The following is a 9,462-nucleotide window of genomic DNA, read 5'->3' as shown; positions in this document are numbered from 1 at the left end:
GTTGGCCTAAAGCAAGTTGTTGTACCACTAATATTAATTGAGCCAGTTGATGACCAAGATGGTTTTCGTTGGAATTACTCAGCTCATTAACTATCTTTGGTGGTGGATTAGGATCTTGGAAAATGCCAAACTGTTGTGAGTTGGCAGCCATATTAAAAATCAAGCTCCTGGCTGCAGCAGGAGTCTTATCAACTAGTGCACCCTCACTAGCTGCATCAATCATACTCCTATTCATAAAAGTACTGGATTAGGAGTTGTTCATTTATCTGATGATGAGGGCACCTAGCACATAATCGCTTAAACCTCTCCCAATATTCATACAATGACTCCGCTGTATATTACCTCAGATCTCTTTCCTGATGATTCCTACTTTAGATGCTGGAAAATATCATTCCAAGAACATAGTCTTCGTACCATTCCAGGTTTCAAAAGTACCGGGTGGAAAATAGTACATCCACTTTTTAGCTTCATCCTTCAGGGAGAAAGGAAACGCTCGTAGCTTAATATGTTCTTCAGTCACTGCAACAGGTTTCATACTAGAACAGACAATATGAAACTCCTTCAAATGTTTATTCGGGTCCTCACCGGCCAACCCATGGAAAGAGGTAAATAAGTGAATGAGGCCCGACTTCAACTCAAAGTTGACATTTAAAGGTGGATATTGAATGCAAAGCAGTTGTTGGTCAAGATCTGGCACTGCCAACTCATTCAACGTCCTTTGCTGGGCCATTGTTCTATAAGATCAAACTGAATCGTCAGAATTAGATTTGTTGTCAGATAATAATGGCTCTTTAACAGACTCTACACGTTGATAATGATGCTGAAAGAGTGGATTATCAGTGATAGTTATGGTATTGTGTGACACGAACGATGCCTCGAGATAATCTTTGATTTTTTGTAATTGATCTTGTGTATCTTCTTCACCAGACATATACACCTGACAATTCCACGGTAAAACTAATTAGTTTCAAACAAATAAATTTGAATAATAAAGTAAATAACAATACTCCCCGGCAACGGCACTAAAAATTTGACGGGAGTCATGTGTTGTGTCAAATTTAATTATTATTTTCTTTTCAGTATTACAAATTATATTAGTAAACATTAAATACGAGTCAAACCCACGAGGATTACGTTCAAATTATTATTTAAGAATTAACAACAAAAATTAAAGAAGGGATGTTGTTTCTCAAGTTAAAATTTAAATAACATAAACATAAAAGCAATAATGAGTTGATATTACGATTTAATGAAATAGTTAAGAGTCATTCTCCACCCTCCACAATCATTCAAGACCAAAAATAATAAATATTATTATGATTTTCCAATTAAATTATTAACCACGTAGATAATGTTGAAGTAGTCAATTATCCCAATCTTCCAATTACAATTAATCAAGGCGAAGCGCTCAATAATTAAATCTTTATACCAAGCAATAGTCCCACGGAGCATGTATTCTATTTAACCTAGGAATAATAATAATTTCTGTGGAGATAGTTTAATCTAAGCAACAAATCAATTTAGCATATAATTCGTTTAACCTAGGTTCTAAACTTCATCACAATCAATAATACCTATATGATAATACTATCGATTGACCATTATCACATACACTTAGAACCCTAAACTATTAGGTGAATAGTAATTCTAAGAAGATAGTAGAATAGTGAAACATCCTAATTAGGTGGCCATTTAACAAGATATCACATAATCCATAACTTTAACCATAAAATAATATAAGCAATTCAACATTGGAGAAATCAAGAAACAACATTCACTATTGAAAATCAAGAATTCATGTCTTGGGTTTTGAAATAACCCTTAACCTAAGAAAAGATTACTCCATAATCACAAACATAACCAATAACATCTTCAAAATTGAAATTAAAGAGTTTTAAAGAGAAGAAAGAAAAACTAGTGTGATGTAGGAAAGATTGTTGTCCTCTCTTGTCCTCGGTTATTCTAATCTCCATAATTCTCAATTAAAAAATAATGAAAAACATTATTCCTAAAACTGTAGAGTCCCAGAATGTTTACTTAGTTAGTTAGATAGTAGTAGTTGTAGTATTTTAGATTTCGTGGATATTGGTTCAAATCGGGACTTAGTAAGAAACTCCTAGCAATAGTTATGGATTTTATAAGTTTAACCTATAGTTTAAGAATATTAATTATAGCATAAGGTTTGATTAATATTGCTGGTCCTAGATATATTATTTATTATAACCTAAGGTTTAGATAGAGCCAATAAAGATATGACACGTGTCATAAGCATGATTATTAAAGAAATTAAGTATTTTAATGATTAAATAAAGAAATAGTAGCGTTAGCACCTACCAGAAACTGTTAGGGTCGTATTTTGACTCAGCCAAAGCAGTTATCCAACATTAATTATGCTAAAAAAGTGCAATTACGTGTTTAAAATATTCACGTATGCTGATATATCGCAGCTAGGAGCCGATATATCGTTTAATGAAGGATACGGAAAACACGTTGACGTTGCACGAACGAACGAACGAAGACTCGGGACTAGGGCAAAGCCGATATATCACTACATAGGGGCAATATATCGCCCTTAGCAACATTTTTTTTTAATTTTTAAAACAAGCTTTGACTCCTTAGACCTACCTCTGAACGATTTGACCGAGTCCTAAGCCTTTGACTGACGAATATTCAAATATTTTCAATTAAATTCATTATTTTTATTCAAAGCCAAAAAGAAGATATTTATTCCTAAGAACTCTATAAACAGGACCTAGTACCCAGCCCTTCCTCTCACTCTTCAAGCTGTGATCAGAGACTCCAAGGTGCTAGTGTGACCATAGAGTGATAAACACTTGGGTTGGGAAAAAGCTTTGCCATTCTTAAGCTTTATAAAATACTTGGGAAGTGAGAATTAGTGTATTTCGGTATTGGAGTTAGACCAATCCTTAAGGTCAACTAAGGTAGTCTTATTCTTTAAGTTCATTTCTCTAAAACTCTTTAGTTTTCTTTAGTTCCTTTTATTCAGATCCTAACTTTTGATATTGGTTTTTGATTAGGTTCTTGAAACTAAAAGATCTTTCTTGGTAAGTTCTTCTTGAAGGTTTAGTTTCCACATTTATTCTTTACTCTTTAGGAATACTCACCATTCTTATTGTTGGTTTTAGGAGTGTTCCAAGTCTCGCATTTGTTCTCAAATATCCCAGTTTTGGTAAGGAAAATAGGATAGAATTTTATATGTTTATATGATATGTTATGCTATCTTATGTTACATTATGTATAGTATATTTATAGACCTTGGGCATATGACTTGTCTAGCTAGCAAGCCCCAATAACTTATGAGCATATGACTTGCGTGGCTAGAAAGCCCCACAAATCTATTGGGCATATGACTTGCTTAGTTAACAAGCCCCAAGTAGTATAATGGTCATTGTAGTAATATATGACATATGTTTATAGTATATGTTTATGATATGTATTATGTATATGTTTTATGTTGGTAGTAGTTTTCCTTGCTGGGCATTAGGCTCACTCCTTTACTTTTAGTGTGATGCAGGAAAATAGATATAAAGTTGGAAGGATTCTTGGAAGCTTGGTGTGTGTTAAGGTGAATGGAGTGGATGGGTTGCATGTCGATTCAAGGACGACGTTATTTTCTTTAGTCTATTTAAATTACGTTGTTATGTATTTTCCGCATTTAGCTTTGTAAACAATTTCATTTAAAGTTATGTTTTATTTTAAAACAATGAGCTCATTTATGTATTACAAATATTATTTTTAAAGTTTTCAAAAAAGTTATGAATTTTTATCATGTATGTTCTCTTCAAAGTAGTAGTTATGTCTAGTAGGTTTAATGATATAAGTCTTAGAAATAGTTGGGTCATTACAAAAACCTTTATAATCCTCTTAAAAATCTAATTAACAATAATAGAAAAAATTGAAATCGCATTGACTGGCCGCGGCCTGGAAAAGTGGTTGCCGCGTCCAGTATGCCTGATGCTCGATAAAATTCGCCTTGAGTCGCGGCCTGGAAAAGTAGTTGTCGCGACTAGTGCACGTATTCTCTTAAAAATTTGTATTGAGGCTGCTACCTGAAGAAGTACTCGCCGCGGCCAAAAATTGTTGTTTCCAAAATCCTAATTCCTTGTAATTAGGTTGTGGCCACCTCTTCTTTGAGCTGCAACCAACATTCCACATTTAACTTCACTTGATTCTGTAAGTCACTACTTAAGCTTCATTCACCGCAACATCACCATATATGCTTAGAGACTTCAAAACACATTAGAATTACATCTCAATTTTATTGTGCAACTCCTTTTTGTAGCCTATAAAATTCTTAATCCAAAATTGCATCAAATATATCAGTGTTATCAACAAAAATTACAAGTTAGTTTAAATACCGAAAACTTACAAAATGAGCTAAAATCTCTTAAATCACAAAATTAACATCATCGAAATACGAAAGAACTTGCAAAATATATATATATGTAACAATGAACTTATCAAATTCCCCCACACTTAAACTTTGCTAGTCCCTTAGCAAACTAAATAAAACTAAAAAAATATAAAAATAAAAATAACATCAAACAAAATAAATTAGACTCAACTAAGTTTAACTACATCAAATAATAACTACTTTATTAATAAAAGAAATAAATGTTATGCAAAAAATAGAAATAAGTTTCCAAACATTAATAATCAAAATTACTAATAATATATTCAATTTCTAGACCGTAGTTTTCTTTGTTTAAAGAAATCTAAAATTTCTAAAACAAAATAAACAAATTTAAATTGTTCAACTAACAATAAAATTACTAAATAAAACTACTCTCCAACTCCTCCAGCTCTTTGCTCGCGATCAAAATCCTCATCAGTCTCTTCCTCCTTTTCAGGGTTTTGATTTTGTAAAGGAAAAACGAAAGAAAAAGAGATTAGTGGCATATATTTTTTAATCTACTATCCAAAAATTTTGAATCTGATATTCATAGTATTTGAATCTATAAATCAAAGTTGAAAAATATATGTAAATCTTAATTACCTTTTTTCGTTTGATATGAACAATGACACTCAGCAAAGACTTCCTCTGTCATTGCTCACCACATCTCATGTGCTAAGTCATAGTGTATATATTTTTCCTTTTTTTCGTCAAGCATGCAATAACATGCCAACCGATCGGATTTCATCCAATTTGCATATTTTTCTTCTGCTTCATAGCTAGTAGTCAAAGGTGGTTCTGTTGGAGGTTTGTTACAGACGGTTGACATCATCTTTTTATAAGAAAAAATGGTCAACATGCCTCGAAACCAGTGTTGCATATTTTCAGGTTCAAAAACCAAGGATTTGGGAAAAGCATCGGTGTGTAATTCACCAATAGACATTTTTGCTGGTAATAAATAAATAAATACAAATATTATTATATTTAGAAAAATAAATCTCAATGTTTCGGAAATTAAACGTGATGCATGAGCACAATTAAAACACATAAAAAAAAAGTTTAATTTCCACGATAAAACTTTCTAACAATTAAAGTGCCGCCTTAGGGTCGGTCAAATTAATCTTAGAGAATTTATAAGACATTCTTATCTTTATTGTTTAAAACTTAAAACAACTCATTATTTTCTCTTTTAAACATTAAAGTACCGCTTAGTTTGGTCAAGTTATGATTATCCACTGCAAAAGCTTAATCATAACTTTGTGAGTGTAACCCATTATTTCGGAGTTCATGACTTAACTTAGGACATGCCGCCTTAGGGTCGGTTAAACCTAAAATACATCATTAGTTACTATCTGTGTAAGAAATATATCATTGTTATTGATATGTCTAGACACCTTCCTTAGGGGGACGGAAACAAAGTCGTCGCGAGGCGCTATTCATATCTCACGGTGTTATATTAACAATGGAGACCACGGGTTATGTTGAGTTATCAACCCTCTCCCACTCACTATTTTGAAATAAAGTATTTTTAACCTAATTAATTCCAAATTAATGATAGATTCTTTAAACTTTATGAACATAATTAAAATTGGTAAGAAAGCGAGTTTCTAGGTCCATATCCAATTTTAAATTACCAATTATGTTCATCTAAACTTTACTAAAAAACAATTTTAAAATAAAGTTGGTTTAAAGAAATTAAGTCATAGACTTAAAAAAATGGTGTGATATTTTACCAAGTTTTCAAAGAATAAAACTAAGTAATTTATATGCAATTGGTTTCGCAATACAAATCATATAAACATATAGGACAATCCTAATAATCATGTTTCTACCAATGAGATGCATGATAATGACTGTGTGGGTTTTTTATGTATGGCACAAAATGCATGAACACATTATCAATCACATGAAAATAATTATTTAAATAAATAAACAATAAATGTTGAACAGGGTGCTTTTGGGTATTTCTAATTTTACAACATCTTTATAAAATTAAAATAAAATAAAAAAAACGCATTGATCTCCATCGGGCTTCTTCACTTTACTTTCGATAGGATATGTGTTGTTGGTCTAAATTAATAATAAGAAAACAATTTTCTAATTATCTTGATTAATTAAAACAAAACTTTTAAATAATCATAATTTTATTTTCCACTAATTAAAAAAACTTTTTAATTAAAATAGAAATTAAATTTAATTAAAATCTGTTATTTTAAAAAATAAATTTTTAAATAAGATATTCAAAAAAGTTTGTTAGGATAACAAAATTATCTCATTATTTAAATATCAAATTTCTAACAAATTGGATATTTAATTTTTTTTTTAAATAAAAATAAATAACAGATTAATTTCAGTAAAATAAAAAAAATATGGACCAGTAAGACGAGGACACGTGGCACTTGAAGGTGCTGTCGGGGCCCACTGTACGGAACCCTATGGATCCATACGGACGTCCGTACGACATCCCCGGCAGCGGCTCGGAGGAACAATGGCTGAATTCTGAATCCCGAGCTCTGTTTTGACTTTGTGTGATCGGAATTACAATTTTATGATTTCAAAAACCAAATAAAATTACATAAATCCTATGCCCCTTCATGGCTTGAACAATGATCTAATCATGAACAAATCATAACCCAAAAACACCATACAATTAACGATTCAACATTCTCATGCATTCAATCATATTAAGCCAGCCATTCATTCATCATAAATAAATAAATGCATAAAACTAAACCCACACAGATTCAATATATATATATATATGTGAAGATGGCTCTGGTACCATTTGTTGGTTTTTATAGATCAAATCAGAGATTATACGCAGCGGAACAACAATCAAAATTGTTAATTTAACCCCACAAGATTTCTAGATCTACTATTTAACATACATATATATATATATTGAATCAAAGAGATGAATAGAAAATTACCTCAAGTCCTTCCTTGCTCCTATCTTTTTGTACGACAAAAAATCCTTGAGATCTTACACCAGGATCTTCCAAAATGTTCTCAACACACAAAGAACGAGTATGGGCTCGTTATACAAAACAATAGGCAAGATCTATTTATCAGATGTTCTCAACACATGAGATCTGATAAAGTTTGGACCTAAATTTGTGAAGAACAGTGACCTATGCTTGTAGCACTGTTCTATTTCTCTCAGGGAGATTTCACGATATGTGTTTTCTATCAATGAAAAGTATCGCTCTAAAAAACGGATCTCCTATATTTAATATATCCAATATATTAAAAATAAATAATATTAGTTATTTTAAACAATTTAAAATTAACTAATCAGTTATCATATTTTTGTTTGAAAAATAATTTTTTAATCATATTAAAATATCTTATTTAATATTTAAATAACTAAAGTTGTTGAACCAAGATCCTTCTAGATTCTTCTTGTGCATGTAGCGTAGTGACTGTACACTGTGCTACACGCCCACCTCATGCCAGGGAGGGCATGTGATTTTTTCCAATATTCATCATTATTTAAATACCAAAAAATCCCAAAATAAATTAATTCAAAATTAATTATATTTTTGTTAAATCAAATAATTAATTAATTTCCATAATTATACAATAATTATGTTTAGTGCATAGAAAAATATTTTACTTATCAAATAAGTCATTTTGCCCATTTTTGTATTTATCTTTGTTAGTGTTTGTTTGAGCCATTTCGAGGACCATGGACCTATAACATTGAGCTCCAATAAATTAAAACTAAATAATTAAACTCTTTAATCATAATAGTTAATTTATTAATTCTGATATCTCTCCACTATAAATTCAGAATTGAGCTATTTATGTTATAGATATACTTTTACAGAAATCTTATTTTAAGTTGTCCATTGATATAACCATCTTACAATATTTCAACCCTCTAATTAATTAGTTCATAAATTAGAATGGAAGAATTACCATTTTACCTTTCTAATTTACTTATTATTCCTTAAGTGTCATTAATTCACTAGTGAATAATTAATCTATAATCTAATTATAGATTTGAGCTCAAAATCATTCAGTACCAGAATTAACCCTTAAGGGAACCAATATACGATCCGTTAGAATAGATTAGATTCTGTATTGTTGATACATGTTCCCAGCCATCCATGATATTAAATCTCCAAAACAAAAGTCATTAGCCTCATTCTATGAAGAGACCTTAACGAATGAATCAAAAGATTTAATAAATATAAACAGAAGTTCATAAACACTCAGGATTTAGGTTGATCTATAAATGATCATCAGTTATGATATGAATTACAAATCATTATTATTAAATGGTTTTTGGATAAAGACTTTTATTCATATCGGTCTCTGTCATATATAATCATATTATATAAAGCACCTTTACCGAGATGTCTTACCACATCAATAATCTGAATCTAGATTATTGGTATCAACATGATACTCATTAAACCGTACTTACAACCCCAATTAAAGAATTCCATAACTTAAATTTGTTGTTAACTATTTTTATTCATTCATGTGATCTTAATTCTCTCGTACTAATACAAGATCACATCCTCAATAATGAATATGGATTTTTTCTGATATTTACAAAAATTATTCAAACAATAATTTAATAATCTAAATATAACAATAATAGACCATTGTATATATTTATTCATTGAAATAATAAATGTCTTTTACATGCTTTTAGGACATACTCTTAACAATAATAAGGCTTATTAGTGCTTAATGGTAAACCGCAAAGAAAAATAAACAAAATTCACTCAAGAACACATAATTTTTACGTGGTTCAGTGGTTTAAATCCACCTAGTCCACGAGTCAATATTATTGTTGTTTCTCTCTCTATTTTTGCAGAGTTTTGGTATTACAGAATAATGGTCCCCTTTCCTATCCAATATTCCCAGTATTTATAGGGGAATTCCATGGACAGGTTTGGGTAACCGCGTGAGTCAATCACACATTTACATATTGTCGATATTTGATACAAATAATTCCCATTTATATTTGGATATGATTTGATAATAGAATAAACAGGTTCCTGCTATCTTGGATAATAAATATGACAACCTGG

The sequence above is a fragment of the Humulus lupulus genome, chromosome 5, assembly GCF_963169125.1.
Source record: "Humulus lupulus chromosome 5, drHumLupu1.1, whole genome shotgun sequence".
NCBI lineage: Eukaryota > Viridiplantae > Streptophyta > Magnoliopsida > Rosales > Cannabaceae > Humulus > Humulus lupulus.
The sequence above is the reverse complement of the archived record's forward strand: the minus strand, read 5'-3'. Positions refer to the sequence as shown.